The 20,753-nt window shown below is 43.8% G+C and overlaps 1 long non-coding RNA gene across 11 annotated transcripts in view; it reads left to right on the top strand.

Moving 5' to 3' along the window:
• The window catches only part of LOC146802528 (uncharacterized), a 153,586-nt gene that overhangs the window by 63,916 nt on the left and 68,917 nt on the right, over positions 1-20,753 (top strand). The window contains exon 6 of one of the 11 annotated variants that reach the window (XR_014967763.1): positions 12,067-12,155. The exons of the other annotated variants lie outside the window; for them this stretch is intronic. This is a non-coding gene — a long non-coding RNA (uncharacterized LOC146802528). Of the gene's footprint in view, positions 1-12,066; positions 12,156-20,753 lie in introns of those variants that run through there. 11 annotated transcript variants of the gene reach the window in all.

The following is a 20,753-nucleotide window of genomic DNA, read 5'->3' as shown; positions in this document are numbered from 1 at the left end:
GTGTCCCTCCTTTCCCTGACTAGAAGCAAAGGTCCCTATTTGGAATAAGGTATCTACCTCAGCCAACTAGTGACCCCCAGTTCTAACATTGGTGGTCAGCGGTTGGGATTTGAACTTGTATTTGCAATTGACTCACAGTGACTGGTGTTCATCACTAGTTTTAGCGCAGACATATTGTGTTTTTTTGATTTTTGGTTCTATTTTTTGAGCTACCTTTAAGCAACACATCATGTCTCAAAGGGGTCAAGTAGCCGGTGAGACTGCAGAATTGGAATTTGACATTGAGGCATTACTTACCTACAAAGTTGATCAATTGAGGCAATTCTGTGGAGCTTTGGGATGTCCCATGAAAAGTAGTGCCAAGAAGGAGGAGCTGCAAACAGCCTAGCGAGCCTGGTGGGAAGCCAAAGAGGCTCAGGAGACAGGTGATGCGGAGGTGGATGAGGATGACCCAGGGAATGGATTTGGTCCACAGGATTTGCCGGTGGGACGACCAGCCTCAGGGGCTTGTAGTAACCATTCAGTGTGGAGCTTTTATCCAGGGGAGCTGGAGGAAAACCAAAGGGTCTGAGAGCATGAGTGGGAGGTTTTAAAACTTAAGGCTCAAGCAGAGGAGAAATAGCTGCTCATTGAAAGCGAAAAGCGAGCAGAGGAGGGCAAGAACGCTCTCGCCTTGGAAGAGAAGAAGATTCTCTTAGCTCATGAGCTAAGCATGAGGGAACTGGACTTTAAGGTTAAACAGGTGGAGTCCAGTTCAAATGGTGGCAGTGCACAGCCAGTGCCAGCGGGTAAGGCGTACATTCCCAAAGACTAGTGCGAGATTACCAAAGGGATGATGATATTTATGCGTGGTTCAATATATATGAGATCGCACTGAGGATGAATGAGGTGCCTGAGAAGCATTGGGGGGCGGGCCTGTGGAAACACTTTGAGGCTTCTGGGAGGGATGTTTTACTACCTTTAGAGAGGGCAGGAACCCTGATCTACGCCAACACGAAGGATGCTTTAAACCTCAGGTATGGGCTCACTCCTGAACAGTGCAGGCAGAAATTCAGGAACTTCAAGAACATGGAATCCAGTACTTGGGTGGAGTGTGTGAATGTGTTCACACGTGCACTGGATCGTTGGATGACGGGCAGCAAGGTAACTGATTTTAAAGGCTTATGCAATTTAATTAGTTGGGAGCACTTGAGTAGTCTGTGTGTTCCAGAGCTGCACCAGCATCATTTAGACAGTAAGCTGACTGATCCCGGTAAGCTTGCTGAGGAGGCGGACCGCTGGACCAGCACCAGGATCCACAAGGGGATTGGGGGTACCACTGCCAAAGGTGTACAGGGTTTCCAGCAGAAGGTGGGGAGGACAAGGGTAACCACAAGGAGTTCTCTAAAGGGCCCCAAAGTAGTTCCCAGGTAAAGGAATCCCAGTCCCCCAAGGACTAAGAGGTCCTGGCCCCCTAAGGGCAAGCAGGACAACTGAGGTCCTCCTACTTGTTATTTTTGTAAGGAGGTGGGTCACATTGCCCCTAAATGCCCCAAGAAACTACCTGCGCCCACTGGTGCTCCAACACCGGGTTTAGTGAGTGTAGCGTTGTGGGAGGAATTGAGTCCTTGGGATTGGCAGGAGCAAGCAGTTATGACCATGGTCTCATTAGGAGATCGAGAGATGGTCCAGGAAACCTTTCTGCCTGAGAACACTAAGAAGTACAGGCAGTGGGTAACCATCAATGGAAGTAGGGTGGAGGCTCTGAGAGACACAGGAGCCAGTGTGACATCTGTCAGGTGTCAGTGGGTGTCTGAGGAGTAGGTAATTCCCAATGTACTTCACCCTGTAGTTGTAGCAGAAAACTCTGTGCGCCTCTGTACGGTGGTGCTAGTTCCCTTTGAGTGGGCGGGTCTCAGGTTCCTTGAAGGTCATTGTAAGTCCGTCCATGCCTGTAGACTGTCTGCTAGGGAATGACCTGGAGCGTTCCCCCTGGAAGGAGGTGGAGCACCATGCACATTTGGAGATGTTGGGTCTGCCTAAGTGGGCTTTTGTGACAGTCTATGGCAGCCAGTAAATGTGTTCAAGAGGACCTGAAGCCTGAAACAGTGGACAAGGTGCCTGCTTTAAAGAGAGGAGACCGGGGGCGTGGGAAACCGGCCCCCAAAGTTCCCACGGTCCAGGAGGAGGCAAACCTTGAGGGGGATGCCCTGGAGCCTGCGGGGGAGCAAGTAGCTGAACTGGGGGACCTACCTGAGCTGACCCAATGGCAGCAGAAGGGAGGGCCATCAGGGGAGGAATTCTGTCAGGAGCAGAAAAAGTGCCCTTCTGTTGTAGGTTTGCGGCAACAGGAAGCAAACCAGGCAGTAGGTGATTAGTCCGGGTCACATTTGATTTACTGGGAGAATGATCTCCTATATAGCAAGCCTAAGATTGTGGAGCCTGGGTCGGCCCATGTGCTGGTGGTACCCCAGCACTTTAGAGCCTTCCTACTGGGGTTGGCTCGTGATGTACCTTTAGCAGGACATTTGGGGCAGGACAAGACCTTAGAGAGGCTTGTTACTCAATTCTACTGGCCTCAAATATGCAAGTGTTCTGATACTCATTGCAGGACCTTTCAGACTTGCCTGGCGAGTGGTAAGAGTGGGAGGAAGTGCAAGGCTCCTCTCCAACCTTTCCCTGTAGTCAACACCCCCTTTGAGAGAGTGGGCATTGACATCGTAGGGCCTCTGGATCCAAAGACAGCCATGGGCAACAGGTTCATCCTGGTCTTGGTGGACATGCCACCTGGTACCCGGAAGCCATCCCTCTCCGGACGGTGACAGCCCCGTGGTGGACCGGGCACTGATGGGGATTTTCTCCCGCGTGGGGTTTCCCAGAGAGGTGGTGTCAGACCATGATCCTAATTTCATATCTAGGTATATGAAATCTCTGTGGAAGGAGTGTGGTGTAACCTATAAGTTCACAACGCCTTACCAACCCCATGATAACGGGTAGGTTGAGAGATTTAACCGGGCCCTGAAGGGCATGATTATGGGTCTTGAGGAGCCCATGAGGCGTAAGTGGGATGTCCTCTTACCATGCCTTCTGTTTGCTCACAGAGAGGTGCCACAGAAGTCCTTAGGGTTCAGTCCCTTTGAGCTACTGTATGGTCACCCTGTGTTAGAAATGGGATTTCTGGTTGGCTAAGGCATGAGCCAAAGCCAGGCAGAAACCACCACTCTAATCAGGGCAAGGGAGTTACACACTGATGATAACCCCTGCTCACCCCCTTGGTAGCTTGGCACGAGCAGTCAGGCTTATCCCAGAGGCAATGTGTAAAGCGTTAGCGCAACACACACACACAGCAGCAACCAATTAGGCACACCACAAAAGAAACTCCACACAAGGTTATATTAAAAATAGCCTTTGTATTATCATAAACACATTAGAAACATAATCACACATTTACACTGTGCCAACAGGCACGGGCAATATTCACTGGGGATTATATACAGGACCAGGCCAATTGGGCCATGGTCCGAACCATCAGACCAGGTAAGTAAATGTAAAACACAACCAGTAACTACTGGTACCATAATGACCTAAGCATTATCACATTAGCATTAGACACCATCCTAAAATATCATGGCATGACATTAGGCATATCCACATTAGGCCCAAACCTCATTAGCAAAAACACATTACTCACTGGGCCTCACCAGCCTAAACACATTATGCATCAACATCCTAAACATAAACACATTATGTCATAGGCATCACAAGCATAAATCACATTACACAATAGTCATCACATTAGGCATAACCTTCCGCATAAATCACCTTACACATAGACCTCATAGCGATATCTGTAGGCAAAAACACATGATGACAAGGACATAACATTAGCATAAACACCAGAAGCATAAATCACATTAGGGCTTTGCGCCCTACCAATCATGAAACTAAGCCCCTTTCCAACTGGCCTTCCTTTGCGGATCAAATGCCCAGTGTCCCACAAAGTCAGGGCTCTGAGGGGGGACCTCTCAAAGGGCCCCCTGGCTGCCTCAGCAGCAAACCTAAAGTGTGCAAGTGCACTGGGGCCTGGAGCGCACTCACTCCTCCTTTAACAAAAATCACTGGCCCCCTCATTGCAGTCCTAGCACCTCTGCGCTCTCTCCCCGGACTGTGTGGTAGGCTGGTGAAGTTCTCCTCCTCCACCTTGGCTCGGGGGCCTCTGTCGAGGTGCACCCCGAGCTTACCAAATCACAATGAGGCCTCTGCCTCCCAAAGTGCCAGGAAAGAAATGCCCACACTTTGCAGCTGCCCGCTCTCTCGCGGTGCAGCTGAGGAAATTGGCTTTGGCACCACTGTGCCTTCACTCAGGGCTCTCTCCGGTCACGGGAGCCCTGCCTAGAAGCAGGCACAAGCCCGCCTGACTTCCTGCCGCCTTGGGGATAATTGGCTGTTGCCGCTGGCCAGGCCTAGGGTCAGACTCTTCACAACGCTGCCTGACTTCTGGTTTTCACGAGGCGGCTGCTCTTCCCCGGGTCGCGCGGTGATTTATTTCGGCACTTTCAGAGTGCGGTGGCAATGCGGGGTGGGCACCCGCCGTAACTACAATCCAAAAGTGGGGTGGGCACCCGCTATAAAAATAACAGCATAATCGGGGTGGGCACCCGCAATTTGAATATTCAATAAGCGGGGTTGGCGCCCACTTGGTGGCAAAATGAGGGGTGGGATCCCGCGTCTCCCTTGAAATGCGGGGGAATCCCTACGCTGGGGATTTCCTCTCTAGGATGTGCAGCTCAGCGCTGCAGGGCTCACATGCCCCTCATCCGCAGGCAGTTAAAATATAGCGTTCACAAGGCACTAAGTCCAAGGTAAAGCCCAGGGTGGGGGCACAAGGCTGGGCCCAGGCAGGCCAGCACACATGGCCCTCCAGCAGGGAGGCAGTCCCTCGTGGCGGTTCCTCCTAGAGCCCAGCAGCAGCAGCAGCCCCCAGCATCAAAACAAGCACTGCTCCAGTTCAACATCATGGGGTCGCAGCCCCTACATTTATACTTAGTTTTCCTTTGTCTGTAGTACAGAGCATGGGGGAACCAGATGCTACTGGTTCTGGTGGGTTTTGGAGCAATCTGCTTACAGTGCTCACACCCTCCTTTCAGAGATGGGGCTCTGCCATCAGACACACCTCAAGGGGGCGGAGCCAGCATTCACTAGGGCAGGCACAATCCTATTCAGGGATCAGGGACTTCCCCTCCCACTACTCAAAATGCAGATGTCCCACTCAGCCTAGCGATGATTCACCCTGCCCCTCCTGGAGCCACACACACCTCACCAGCCCCTGTCACTCAAAAGCCAGACATGCAATTCACATCAGGCAGGCAGACACATAGCACACAGAAATACCAACTTCTAAAAGTGGCATTTCTAAAAAAGTTATCATAAATCTGCGCACACCATGGCGTAGCATTTATTATTACTATTTCAAACATAGCAAACTTGACCACGATGCGCCTCTCATATCAGAAATTACCACTGTAACACTTATCAAGGAAACCCCAATGCATTCCTATGGGAGGGCAGCCCCACAGTAGTGAGAAACCAAAATGGCTGTTTGTCACTACCAGGACATGTCACACACTTAAGGTACATGTCCTATCTTTTACCTATAATACACCCTGCCCATAGGGCTAGCTAGGGCCTACCTTAGGGGTGACTGACATGTAGTAAAAGGGGGGTCACGGACATGGCGCACACTTTAGGTGCCACGTCACAGTGGCAGTAACACTGCACGCACGGGCCCTGCAATGGCAGAGGCATGGGATAGATTTGAAAGGCTACTTTGGTGGGTGGCGCAATCAGCGCTGCAAGCCCACCAGTAGCCTTCAATTTACCAGCCCTGGGTATATTGGATACCACTTTAGAAGGGACTGACAGGTAAATTAAATAGGCCAAACAGGTGTAGACCAATCTTACCACATTTATCACAGAAAGCACTTTACACTGAACAACAGTGCTAAAGTGCTCAGAGTCCTAAAACCACCAACACCATGTCAGAAAAAAGGCTAGGAGAAAGGCAAAAATGTTTAGGGATGACCCTTCAAAAAGGGCAAAGTCCAACACCCTGTAAGAGGACCCTTGAGTTTGGTGAAGGAGGGCTGGGAGAAGGCCCCCAGGATGTATATAGCCACATGCTGGCCTTCAGGAACCAAACTAGGCATTTCAGGCAACTCGCTCAGGTGAATCTGGAAGCCAGCCAGGAAGAAATGAAATGGTGGTATGACCAGAATGCCACTCTGGTCGAGTTTTAACCTGGGCATAAAGTGTGGGTGATGGCACCAGTGGAGCCCTGTGCGCTCTAGGATAAGTGGGCTGGGCCTTATGAGGTGGTGGAGTGCAGGAGTGAAGTGACCTACCTGGTTAACTTACAGTCTCCTAGGAACCCTCTGAGGGTCCTCCATGTGAACCGCCTCAAACTCCACTTTGAGAGGTCTGACGTGACCATGCTCTTGGCTAAAGATGATGGAACGGAAGAGGAGAGTGAACCTCTTCCTGACCTCCTGTCAGCCAGAGAAAAGGATGGGTCAGTGGATGGGGTGAACCTCTCGCCTACCCTGACCCCAGAACAGCAGAGGGACTGTCGCCATGGCTGCATCCCCTCCCTTCATTTGTAAAACCAGCTGTGGGTTATACCCTAGAGCCTTAGGAAGCCCTCCAAAATGTCACATGTGGTTTCCTATATGTTTAGAAACAGACTATCAGAAACTCTACCGGTTACCGGGCCAAAATTAAGCTTTAGGAAACAAACACTGCATAAAACTTCTCTGGACATGGGAATCGTGACATCTTGTTGAACTACTTCATCTATACAATGCGCTTTTTTTTACTTGAATGAGCCCTGAAGAAGTCTCAGTGTGAGACAAAACACGTTGGCTATCGTTGTTTGAATTTTTTTTTATACTCAATAAAGATCAACATTGAAAAAAAGAAAAAGACTGGAATCCGAATATCCATTTCATGTGCTCACTGCTTTGGACATTGTTTTATTACTATATTATATAGTGCTGAACCTTTTGCTTTCATGTTGTTATAGGAATTTATTCCTTAATGAGGGGCATAGAGGGGAGTGCTCCTTGGTTCTTTGCACTAGTATGCTTCATTCAGACACTATATTGATCAGGTGCGGATGTTCATAGCCCCTTCCCTCATCTTGCTGATATTAAGTATAAACCTGTGGTCAAGCACTGATATCTTGTCTTTCTGCCAATACTCAGCTTAGTTGCACATTTGTAAAATGTATGGTCCAAGTAACTATTATGCTTTTAAAAGACAGCCCCGCAGGTTAAAATGAACTTGAATTAAGACATCTTTTAAGAATTCCGTATATATATATTTTATTATTTTACTTGTTCATTTGTAATAGTTTTTATTAAGTGCACAATTAATTTTGTGTCACAACTGTAGTTTATAAAACTAAGGGCTTAGGAATCACAAAATCCTAAATTGCAATGTACTAAGGCGCACGTGCATCAAAAATTGTAAATTGCAAATACCTAATTGCGAATTCCTGAGAATCGCAATTGGGTAATCGCAATTTACAATGCATGAAACTCAAAGAGCTTCAGATTCTGATTCCTAGGGGTTCGCATATTGCTCTACCATGCGAACCCCTAGGAATCGCAAAAATCACGGGGATGGTGGCCTGCTGAGATCAGCAGACCACCATGTCCGTGATTGCTTTTAAATAAAGCAACCTTTTTTTGTAAAGCAGCCTGTTTTCCTTAAAGGAAAACAAGATGCTTAACAAAAAGTAAAATATAAAGTTTTCCTTTGATTTTTTAAGACCAGGCAGTGGTCCGTGGGACCACTGCCTGCTCTTAAAATTGCTTTTACAACCATTCCCAAAGGGGAAGCGGTCCCTTGGGTACCCCTTCCCCTTTGAATGGGTTACCAACTACTTAAACTAATATTCAAATGTTTTGCAACCGCATTCATGGGTACAAAACATTCATGCATACCATTAAGATTCGGTATTTGGTAGGGAGGCCCTAAACACGACCCTTCCGAATACCGAATCGCAAACCCATTTTGCGATTCAGTAACATGTTACCGAATCGCGAATTGGGATTTGCTGCATCTGGATAGCATTTTTTGCCTTCGCAAATGGGCCGATGCTGCGGCCCATTTGCAAACGCAAAAATGCTTGATGCATGTGCCCCTAAAGTTACTACGTAAATCAATAATCATAATCTGACTGGGGTGATTCATTGCGAATCATAAAGAGGAGGGAACATGAAAAATTCATACACTTCCTTGTTGCCAGTTGCCATATTAAGTATCAATGCTTTGAGTCTGAAATTGCAGTTGCAGATCACTACTAAAATGTTATCAGCCAATGTGGGGCGGTAACCCACTGGCAAAGTGGAAGCTGTCTCTGAATTGCGGTAGGCAGCCTCGGGAGGAGCTGACACTGGGTCCAGGAGACCACTGCATGCTCCACCAATGTCATGGCATGGCAACATTTTTATTGTTTAAAGGAGATCCTGTCCCTTATGGGAAGGGGCTAATTGTTTTATTTAATTTAAAAAAAAGAAAATGTTAACATGAACTGAATGTAATTGCCGGGATAGAGGTCTGCCTACTTCCCATACCTCAATCATACCATTTTACAGGTTATCATAGATAGTTGCAAAATACTTTGGGGCATATTTACAAGCCCCTTGCGCCACTTTTGCGTTACTTTTCCCATGTTAAAAGTGACGCAAAAGTGGCGCAAGGGGCTTGTAAATATGCCCCCTCCTGTCTAATAAATTAATGAGGCGTAGTCTTTGCAGCCTCCTATGAATGTGTATTTTGTGACTGATCAGTACATCAGTCACATTGTAAAATGAAGGCAGGTCACTAACCAGTGAGTTCACATGAGCTTTGTTTAAAATGTAAACAATATTTACTTGCATCCTTGCAAAGTGATTATGGTATACATTGAGGTTCGACACCGGTTTCGCATACCCGGCCATTTTGCCTGACCTCTCATCCCATATTCAAGTGCCCCTTTAATCTATAATGGACTCTAGTAATTTCCCCAACGTACAGAATCTTTTAGTCCATTCTCCGGATTGTTGATGTTTTATTGACGCTCTATTCCAACCCAAGTCGCTACATACCATTAAAAGGACCGCCTTGACGAGCTCCTTGGCAACTCTGTATATATAGAGTAGGAACTTCTACCAGCTACCTGCTTCCATTGAGACTTTTATTATGGATTCTTCCACCGCTAAGACTGCCTGTTATTAACAGCACCATAAGCAGCTATACTAGATTTCTGCAATTATGGAGATCCCATTTATTGCATCATTATAATTGCTCCTATGCATGGACCTACGCTTTTTGGCACACATTGATAAAAGTGTCCTTTCAAGTTTCCATTTATTGTTACCTAGAGCCCATGTATGTACTCATGTGAAAAATAATGTACTGGAAGATTCTGGATTTAATCTGACCCCTCCTTGAAGCACTATAGGATTGTTGCGCCCAGACGAAGGAATCGTGGGTCTCTGATCCCACTCCGAAACGCGTGTCGGCGCTTTAGTCTCTCTTTCACTTTTATTTGTACATTTTTTTGAAATGTATTATCATTTTTTTTATATGTTAAACTATGTTTTGTAGTGTGAATGGAGTGAATGTTTGGATTGTTAGTATGCACAACAGAGACAGTCTTTTTGCAATGTCATTTTGTTTGTTTGTTTCTTTCTTGGGCTCGCTTTCTATTTTGGCTCTGACTATGTATTCTATTTTGTAAAACTATAAACATATTGAAATGCATTCTAGAATTGATGTTGAAAAGGTTAAAAATTTAAAAATATATTTTTGATAAATAAAATTGTGTATTATAAATCTACCTCTGTGGGACATTGTTGCTGTTTGTAATGGTGGAAATATTTCCCAAACTATAATTGACTCTTGAGAAGAGGTTTTCGTAGTTATTGTGTGTATACATTGAGGGAGATACAGCTGTTTTAATAAATCAAGGCCCTTGGGCGCATATTAAACTGCGTAAACAATATTATGCTCAGGATAATTAATATTAAATAGAAACAAGATCATTGTATCTATAAGGATATACTTTAGAACTGGTCGGGTTGGATTCTGTGATTTTGATATATTGTCAGAATGTGATCAAAAGTTTAGTCCGAGAAATAAGTTCCCCTCAAATGTTTTTTACTAGTCAGGATTCAGATGAAGTACTCTGCCCTTGCTTGTGCATGCACCATTAAAAATATACAAGATGGTGTAAGAAATGCAAAGCTTGAAATTTAGAAAGGTTTTAGAACTTATGTGACCTAATGTACTATAATGTTTTCCGATTCTTTAAAGAAACTTTTCAGCCTGGAATTCAAATTGCAGTTTTCCTGATACGTGTTTTGAATGCTTAAAATAATAAGTATATCAATATCACAGTAACTGTATTCGATTTAAACCAAAAATACTTTGAATGTTTAGTATATATATATTTTAAAGAGCTATTTTTGGTATAGTGTAGTATGCTTAAGATTTAGGGCCTTATTTATGAAAACTGTCCAATGCGTGAAAGCAGCGATGCAACAGCTTTCACCGCACGCTCCTTGCGACATGATGGATGCGTCGTATTTACTGTATGATGCATGATGTCACAAGGAATGACAGAAACCTCAGTATTACTGACGTACCAGTCGGCGCCAACCTGACTCATTGCTGGAGTATTGTGGAAAGCGTGGTGCAGCTCCAGCAAGGCAGGGGGAGGGCTGTGATTATAGCACTGCGTCACCCTTACTCCTGCCATGAGGCAGGCGTAAAGATTTTACGTAGTTGCTTTGTAAAAGTGGTGCAGTGAAATGTGAAAGATTACACTGCGCCACTTTTAAGAGGCTTTCTTGCATCAGAATGCCCACCCTGCATACATTATACCTGACGCAGGTATAATGTGGCACAGGGCTTTACAAAGTCATGCATCTGCCTATAGGCGTCACTTTGTAAATATGCCGCAACGTGGCACATTGTTCCCGCCGCTGCTGTGTCACGAAAAGTGGCACAATAGCGGCGCAACAAGGGGCTCATAACTAAGCCCCTTAATTTTTATGAATTTCATACATTTATTGGAGCTGTCTAAAGATGCATATTATTCTCACATGCATGTTTGTTTTCATTCCATAACTGTCAAATAATTGTAGTTTGATATCTGTATTGCAGATGATTTATATGAAGAAGTCCCCAGTTTTCAGGCTTGAAAAGTATTGTTGAGCTTTTATAAAAGTAATTTTTAAACACTGAGCATAACAGACATAAATATTTTCATACCTAAAGGAATGGTACACAAATAAAAACATTTTTCCTAAAGTGCTTACCTCTGATACATAACGGCCAATATTAGCCCATAGTGTATAGAGTAAAATATCTGAATTGCTAAAGATGCACATATGATAAGCATTGTTTATTCGATAATCATCTCAATGCAAAATGCATTGTGGCGGTAAAGCTGGAAATAAAGCTGCGTGAAAAGATGCTCTACCTGTGAGAATCAACCTTTTTACTCTCACATGGAGTGGGTGCTCCTGCGTGAAGTTTCCCTGGAAAGTTTGGGGGCACTTAAAAACCTGCGAGTTTTGGGGTATTCTCAACCTCCTTTCAAACTTGATCTCACCTTGAAAGTGGTCGGAGATTTGTTTATGCCAAGGCAGAGCAACCTACCTTTCCATGGTAAGAATGGAACACCACAAAAACTGATGGAATTATACAAGCAGGAATGTCAAGTCATTGGCATGACAAACAAACGCATAACCATTTTTGACAAAATGAATTTTCCATTGCATGTGCACCTCGCTCATTTTTTGAAAAGATAATTGTCAATTTCAATTGATAGGTCAGTTTGGGGAAACTGTATGATTAATTTTGAAATTGACAAAATGTTCTAGGGATTCTATGCAAAGCTGTGACATTTGCAGGTTTTTAAGAGCACTCACATACTTGAGCACATATAGTTGAAAATGTTGTGGGTGTAAACGTGCAACTGCTTAAATGTTTTTTGCACTTTTTTCTTTTTTCTCCATGGGATATCTAAACTTCCAGTGTAAAAATTCATAACCCTACAACTTCAACATTTTGGCGGTATTCCCTCATTATTCATTTCCTGAAAAAGAACTGACTCGTGCTCTTGACCGGAATACATCTCTGACCCAGTGGCGGCTGGTGACATTTGAAAGTGGTGAGGCGTAAAAGTATTGGCATACTGCACCGCAGCGAGCGAGCGTAGCGAGCGAGCCCGAACAACCTAAGGGGGGTTCGGGGGGATTTCCCCCCCCCCCCGAGAAAATTTTGAAAAACGAGTGGACAAATGGTGCATTTTCAAGCAAGTTTGAGAAAGCAGGAAGGTTAATAAAGCAATTGTGAAAGTGCAGTTATTACATTAATAAAGAGATGTCAAATAACATAGGTAGCTGCTTATTCAAGCTTTCTTTCACCCCATAGTCCAGCAGGGTCTTGATACAAGACAGATAAGAGAAAAAGCAGTGTGGTCCTCGACCAGGAAGACACTCATATTTCGGTGGTAAGAAGTAAAAAGATTTGTCAAATTGAAAACCTGAACTGCAATACGCAATCCAACAATTATTTTCAAGTACATCTCATCTATGTTCAACAAGCCATGTTTTACCCATGATTGGAATTGTGAATCACCAAATAAACTGAGCCACTGCAATCAAAATCAACCAAAACTGTGGCTCAATATGTAGGCAGAAACAGTATAAAACAGAAACACAGTCTAAATACCTATGAAAGTGACACACAAATATTGACCATGCAACTCAAACTCAGAAATTCCAGATCCAATTCACTGCCAAAGCAGGCCTCCCATGTGTCATTTCATGTGTGTTAAGTGCAGTCTACAATGCATGACTTGCCAAAGCAAATTAACATTCTCTCATATTTAAAAATTCCTGTAGCAGACAAAATTTTAAGTTACCCCAAAGCGGGACAAGATTTTACATTCCAACATTCAATGGTCTGTTTCAGTGTCTGATTATAGTAGAGATAACTGTGTACGTATGCTCATACCTATATTCTCGAATATTAATTGTTATTTCATTTAGTAAGACATTTCAGTAACACACAAGTTCTACCAACCAAATCTTTTTAAAATGTTCATGGCCCTTTATTCCTGGGTGAAAACGCACGGTATCCAGCTGTATCACAAAGACTGCACTGGAGCAATTTAAAACCAAAATGTTCAGTTTACATGGATTACACTAGTGCTATGTTACATCAATATTTCAATAAACTGGAGTCAAAATTTGTTTTTTTCCTCTGTCTTTTGGTGTAAATGTTATTTCTACAACGGTTAGTGGAAATGTTAGTTTACAATTAGTCCAATTACCTGAAGAAAGTGAGACAAATGTAACCAACCTACCATACGCCCTTCATGACTTAAACTAAGCAGATAAAAAGTTGCCTAATTGGCACCATCACCGATGTGAACTGTATAATCTAGACATTTTGAGGAAAAATTGGACCATGCAATCTATGCATCCCTGTCAGTAAAAGAATCCTGAACTATGCAAAAAGCAACGTGCACCTTATTTTCAAATAACACTGGATGTGGGAAGTATACTTTCCAATAATTAATAGTGCATAGACCTGCACACCAATTTCCACCTACATATGCCATTGTGAGCCTCCTTCAGATTACGGTGCAAAGTCTAAAAATGTAGTGCAAATGGTTGTTTACAGGTTCTTGCACTTTTGTGTTTGGGGTTTACAAACACTAGGATTTAAATTTGAATACAGTGTCATAACTCATAGTACAAGGAAATAGCTAGAAAATTAAAATATCCCCCTCTTGAACCAAATCTTTAATCTCAACGAGCAGTAAAGGTAAATAAGCAGGAACCCTTCCCTTCACCCCTTCATACTCCTTCCATCCATCCTTTCACCCTTCTGCCTATTCATCTGACAATCTCTTCATCTTTCTACCCACATATCCATTCAGCCACCATCCCTTCATCCACCCTTTCACACTTGTATACATACATCCTTCCACACATCCACCCATCACTATATCCACATATGCATCTAGCTATCCTTCCATCCTTCCTTCCACCCTTCCAGAAATATAAGTCAGATACATGGAGGCATATGTTCTGTGGTTGATGCCATTGTTGTGCACAGTGCTCCATGCCTATAAACAGTGCCTACTGTTCTACACATATTGCTAACATTATGAATTAAGCACTGCATTAGACATGTGCCATCATGCAAAAGAATGCTTGAACCATAGTTCTCATTAATAGTTATTGCTCTTCTTTTTATTGATTTTTATTGGATTAATTCAAGAGTAGTCTACTTTTATGAATGCAGTGCAATGATCACATATCTTCTATTGTTTTTGGCCAATGACGACAGCGAAAGAGCAGAACTCTACACTACAAATTTGGTAATAGAGAATATGGCTGAAAAATATTGTGATGACCGAAAACGCTGACTGTTATAGAAAAAAATCCTGCCATCTTTCGAATGGCTACAACAGGAATCCACCGGTATTAAATGTAGCTAATCTGGAATATTTTTTTTTTACTTTCATGGGCTTCTTAGTGACCTTAAAATCCACTATCTTCAACTTGTTGGTACTGCAGATCCCAGTCTTGAGGTATTTGCTACAAAGAGATTAGATGATGAAGGTATCTTGGTGTACACTTTAGCATTTAACTCATACATTTTTGATTGCTCACAAAAGCTGCTTCTGGGACAACTTACTCTCTAAATGGACGGACATATCTTTACTGGAGTTTAGTGACAGCCCACCACAGCCTATATCCAATCAAAGATTATTAAGAAAACTTTTATTCTGTTTTTTTTCTCTCTCCAACACCATGGCATTTAAAACAATTCCACTTACTGTGGCGTTGAAAGTTAAGAAAATAAATTCGGAAACGTCCATATTTTAAAGCTACAAATGTTTGCCCATGCTTGTAAAACAGAGTGATTATATTGAAAGGAACAGTTTTTTGCCAACAATACTAAGTATTTCTCCTCCTCAGAGAACAGCTATCTTAATGCTCATCTGCCAGTTCACCTCAGCTTTCATTTCCCCATAATAGTGACTCACGAGTTTAGCTCGAGCCCCTGTCTTTGTGCCTTGACACGAGTACCCTATAATATGCACCTGTCATGTCTCTCATAGTCCAGATAGGCAGTTCTGGAAGGCAACGCAATTTAGTTTTCTGGCGAGGTGACTACATTGCTCGATACTTGTTAGCCCGTTATAAGTGAGATAAGCTCACCTTTTTGCCCCAAAAACATACATCAGCCTCAAATATATATTTTTATTTTCAGGAATACTCATTGACGTAACTTGAAATGGATAACTTTGGTAGATTTACATTTTGGCTTTTACGAGGCTACAACCCCGGTTTATGTTGCCTCTATTATTTTCACGAATAACAATCAAAGATCAGACGGGAATCCCACAAATTATAAGGGGAAGCAACCTGTCTGAAGACACTTCCTGCTCACCCCTGCAAGCTTCTCTGATTGTACATTACATATTAGAACGCGACGCGAGTCAGGATCAACTGAGATATGTCAATTAATAATGTCGCTGTAAGAACTGAACCCTCTACTAAAATGCCCTTGGAAATACTCCATCTCCAAACATTTAGGCTACAAAGTAGAGTGCCTGTGCTCATTTAACAGAAACATTAAATAAGATGAGATATCCTGGGACGCTTTAAAGGCGGGCACATTGACAAATAACGATTTTCAATTGTAAACATTGTCCTACAAGCCCCAGCATACATAGTCGTGTTGGCTGAGGAAACAATGAAATATAGTAAGCAAAAAACTTACCTGAGTCACAGCCGGTCCACGCCACCTCTCAGACCTCTGCTCGACTGCTCCCCTGGGTGCCTTCACGAACGGCACTGGAGGGGCCTGCCAACCCCTCTCAGCCAATCCTGGCGCTGCCAGCAGCGCCAGGATTGGCTGACGGCACAGCTTACGCTATGCCCGCCGCCTGCCCATTAGGAGACCGAGGGGCTCCTAATGGGCATGCGCAAGCCAGTGCAAACACAAGTGCGCATGACTGGGCACGGGTGAAAATTCGCCCTCCGTCCCCACTCATGCGCACTTGTGCTGCTGCCTGTTGCCCCTGGTCTACTCTGACAATCATGTTAGTCAACATGACGCCGGACCGCCCACCCCCTTCAGACTCTGAAGGGGGTGGGCGGTCCGACGTCATGCTGACTGACATGATTGTCAGTTGGTTCTCCCTCGGCGTCTTGAGTTTAAATAAGTTTGGAAACGCCGATGGAGCTACGGGCGGGGGGGCTACGCCCCAACGCCCCCAATGCACGCACCGCCACTGCTCTGACCTTATTAAGGGTGGGAATTTTCCTCTCAAGGTTTTGTGAATAATCACAAATCTACAATTTTGTTATCATTTACCTAATTTTCAAGACATTTCAGCACATTTCAGCCCAAGGCTCTGAGGAGGTTTTGGTCATTGTAGGAAATTGGGTTATTAGTTGTGCAGGATGTGAGGCCTGTGTAGGTTATAGGCCCACAATTTCCCCTTGCTGGGAACCAAGCACCAAGCTGTCCAAGACCTACTCAGGGGAGGTAGTGTGGGCTAGTAATCACCATTCATTGACACACAATAACAACATGATTGACCAGTCTGTGCTTTTTCTTTAGAAATGTAAAAGTACATGTATTACATACACACACATTTCTAAATAATATGCATTAATTTACAAATACATACATCAGGCAGATGGAAATGACCTTGGTGACATTCTGCAGCCCCATTTGACCCCCTAAAGAAACACAACCCCCAAAATCACAGTATCCCAAAACTCCTACCAGAAAACACATCAGAATATAGAGTTTATCACTTCAAGTAAAACATGCCTTTTGGCTTTATCGGGGATCATCACAGCATATCATGCTAACCTGTTAACTTTGTCAAAGGCTAACCATTTTAAAACACCAACAAACTACACCTTAAGAATAACCATGTGCATATCCAATGATTACTATCAGTATAACATTTCAAATTGTTACTGACAACAAAGAAAAAGTATTGGACATAAACATAACATGTGTTAGTGTATTTTTTTATACACATTCAGACCACACAAAATAGAGCCAGCCCCAAGAAGGACCTGCACTCTCAGCTGTAGAACAAAGGCACTAGCATTGGGAATGTCAAATATATCTGAAAATCCTGGGTGGTCATAACTTTAATGATCCCAGAAACACATGGTCACTGTTTGCTTCAAAATTACTTGGGGGAGCTGCTATGCCTTCTGCAGGCCTCCACACCACCGTTGGTGGTGCCACTGCCCATTGAGGAGCTACTGCAAAGCACCGTTTTTTGGGCAGAAAAAGTCCAGCAAGGCATTATGGGGACCACCAGCTGGGAAGCTTGAATAAATAATGAGTGGCTCTGGATGCATTTATATCTGTAATGCGGCCTCGTGATACACAATTTCCATGTTTCCCCCCATTTTTTCTTGTGAGTACCAGGTCCTACAAGGGCACCTCAACGCTCTTGGATGATAGGGCAGTTTGAGAAACTCACCTCCCAGCTGCCTCTGCCTGCTCCTAGTCCAGATGGCATACTCCTCTGCCAGCATGGAAGCTGACAGCCTGCTTCTCCCCTACACACGACATGTGGACAGGGTGCTTTTGTGTGTTGACTGCCCCACTCCCCACAGACACGGCCACGGGAAGCAGGTGTGAACTAGCCACCATTGTGGGGAGCGCAATGGCCTATGCAAGGGATACAGCTTTGTTTATTTTCCAATTTGTTTTCATTTTACATCTTTCCATATCTAACAAATTAATTTAAAATTATGGGCTCCAATTGCTCAAAGTATGTCATGTAAATAACACTATCATCTATTAACATTAGATTTGCTGTATCTCCTATTTGTATGCCCCAGTCTGACACTGCTACTCTTACCCTACACTCTGGCATCTTCAATACAATTGTAAGTGGGAGCTGCAAAAAGGGAAAACAACACGTCCTGCTTTTAACTAGAGTCCAACTGTCAGACAATACTCAGCATTCTCTGATCTCTAACATTTGCTGATGCATACAGCAGTTTAACCCCATTTAAGGTATTGCCTTCTCCAACTCTTTATCTATGCCAACAACCGTCCATGGCCCCAATTTATCGTGTTGAATGGCGTGTTTCTGAAAGGCATGAAACACATTGTTTATTGTGGATCAAATTGTCTGTTACACAGGTTCATGGTTAACAGTGTTTTTACTTAACAGTTTGATATTTCTGTTAATTAGGGGTAACAAACAGCATTAAATTACCTCTGTGGGTCCCTATAAGGTGTTGGTATCAAGATAATCAGTGCTTCCTTCTCCATAGTAGTTGACAATTGCTGCTGCATCTCATATGTTTCAAGAAATACCTCCAGCGATTTTCCCGAGAGAATCCTGGTGAAGGACTGATAAAGATCAGTAGCAAAGCAACCTGTGGCTCCCTGGGGTTTCCTCACCTACATATCAATTTTAGCTTTAGGTATATCCTCTCTAGTAAGTGGGGCAGCCAGCATATCCTCTTTTGTCAGTCTTGAAAGGTGATCCCCTCAAGGAGTCCCTGAATCTGTTGTGTTATCTATCATATTTAGTTGCTATTTATAAACCCCTGTTAGATGGTGCAACATTGTGCAGTAATCCCCCCTTGGGACGCAATGTATTTTTCTCTATCCCCCTTAAGATATAGTATATTTTTCCTAAGGCTTTTAACAGCCATGTCAAGAGACATGCCACCTTACCCTCTTTTCTGCAAAGGCACTCCATGTATGTTGTGTTCATAAACCCATCAAGTACATCAGATGAGTCCCCATCCCAGCTTAAGTGTCTTCATCTCTGCCATCCATTCTGCGTCCAGCACAACATCTTTTCCCACTATTTTAAATCTCCTGTCCAGATCTCTCCATATCACTTCAAATTGTGAAAAATATTTGGGCCATGCAATCATACATACAATGTCCTCTCAACACTACCTTAGATTAAGTTATATATTTAGTGTTTGTGCTCAACACAGCTTACAAATCAAATATATATGGAATCAATTTAATTATGACTGCGTCATGTTGAATGGCAAAACATAAGACAGAAGAAAACATTATCTTATTTGTCAATATTGTCAATAAACAACAGACAAAGCATTCCTTTAAATAGTTCAGTGCTCATGAAGGCATGGTTCCTTCATGCACCACGGTGCTAGTGTGACACGGACGGAAACATTCTATCCTCTGCACAATACCACCAAATCCCTCTGCTGGAAACAGCAAAGGGATTTTTGTATTCTTTTTCAGTCTCTGGAGCTGGAGAAGAGCTTATTTTCAGTCTCTGGAGCTGGAGAAGAGCTTCCCCAAACTGCTGAGGCAGGGCAGAAAGCCCAATAGTTATTAGGGATTTATTTTATTGCGTAGGGGCTGCCCAAAATAGACATGCTAATGCCCCCACCTCCCAAACACAAAAGGGAAAGTCTTTCTGCCCTGAGGGGCAGATGGGAGTTATTACCCTAATCTGCCCCCCAGAGAGGTCAGAATACCTACTAGACACAATGGATTTTTTTTTAATGAAAGAGGGGTGGGGGCTGCCCTGAATGGAAATGCTAATGCACCCACCTCCCAAAAAATGGGCAAAGTCTTTCTTTCTCCCGTGGGAATATGGAGGAGATAGCTGGGTGGTAGGAAAGTTGTGTCAGTCTAGTGATCCCACAACTTTCCCACACAGAAATGTGAGGAAAATGTAATGTTTTTAGCAAAATCTGATGTTTGAATGGAGTTCTGAGTAAGAAAACTTTGGGGTGTCCACACAAGCCACACCTCCCTGGACTCCCCTGGGTGACTAGTTTTTAAAAATGTCCGGGTTTGGTAGGTTTTCATAGATAGCTACATAGCCCGGAAGAAAAAAACGCAGGAGCCTTCTTTGCAAAAACAGACTGATTTGTGATAGAGCGGGGGGCACCTGTTTTTTTTTTCCGGGCTCGGCGGCCATCTAAGGAAAACTACCAGACCCAGACATTCCAGAAAACTAGACACCTGTTAAAATCCAGGGAGGTGTGGCTTGCATGAATCCCCTGCAAACATCAAATTTAGCAAAAAACATAAACATTTGCTCACATGGTAAAGTTTTGGGATCACCGGGTTGACACAAATGTTCTACCACCCAGCATTCCACCAGGTCTTTCAATAAAAATGGTATCACACTTGTGTGGGTGGACCATGTTCCTGCGTCAGAGAAGGGCCCAAAACATATTGTGGAGACATCAAAATTATCCATCTCAAAACAACCTGGTTTTGCAATGGGGGCTCCTGCATTTTTGGTCCCGAACTTGATGGCCATCTAGGGAAACCTAATAAACCCAGACATTTCTGAAAAACCGGCACCTGGTAGAGTCCAAGGAGGTGTGGCTTGCATAAGAATCCCTTGCAAACATCAACGTTTTCTGTCACAAAACAACCTTGTTTTGCAACGGGGGCACCTGCGTTTTGGGTTCCGGGTTCGGCAGCCATCTAGGGAAACCTACCAAACCCAGGCATTTCTGAAAACTAGATACCCAGGGGAATCATGAGAGATGTGCTTTGTGTGGAATCCCCATAATATTATTACCCGGAATCTCCTGCAAACCTCACATTTTGATAAAAAAACAAATGTTTCTCACATTGCTGTGTGGGAAAGTTCTGTTATCACCAGGCTGACACAAATTTACTACCACCCAGCGTTCACA

Source organism: Triturus cristatus, chromosome 8 (assembly GCF_964204655.1).
Source record: "Triturus cristatus chromosome 8, aTriCri1.1, whole genome shotgun sequence".
NCBI lineage: Eukaryota > Metazoa > Chordata > Amphibia > Caudata > Salamandridae > Triturus > Triturus cristatus.
The sequence above is the reverse complement of the archived record's forward strand: the minus strand, read 5'-3'. Positions and strand labels throughout refer to the sequence as shown.